The following is a 268-nucleotide window of genomic DNA, read 5'->3' on the forward strand; positions in this document are numbered from 1 at the left end:
AATAAACCATAGGGTCCTTTACGCCATGAGTTTGAGCCAAACACCCTCCCCAAAAGCTTTTTTCCCTTGGTCCAACATTGGTTGAGTTAGCGCTATCAGCCAAATGGCTTAGTACAGGCGCTAATGGAACCAAGTGTGTATCTCGTAAATGACCCAACTAATAATGCCCAGAATGGTACTAAACTTCTACAGTAGTAGAAATAGGTTCTGTACTCATAAAACGAGGCATTGTAAAGTTTGTAAGTACACCAGGAGTTCATTTAAATAA

At 40.3% G+C, this 268-nt stretch overlaps 1 protein-coding gene across 1 annotated transcript in view; it reads right to left on the bottom strand.

Annotated features, from left to right (window-relative positions):
* The window catches only part of si:dkey-119m7.4 (solute carrier family 22 member 6), a 15450-nt gene that overhangs the window by 881 nt on the left and 14301 nt on the right, over window positions 1–268 (bottom strand). The gene's annotated exons all lie outside the window — the stretch shown is intronic.

Source organism: Etheostoma spectabile, chromosome 18, assembly GCF_008692095.1.
Source record: "Etheostoma spectabile isolate EspeVRDwgs_2016 chromosome 18, UIUC_Espe_1.0, whole genome shotgun sequence".
In the NCBI taxonomy this organism is placed as follows: Eukaryota; Metazoa; Chordata; class Actinopteri; order Perciformes; family Percidae; genus Etheostoma; species Etheostoma spectabile.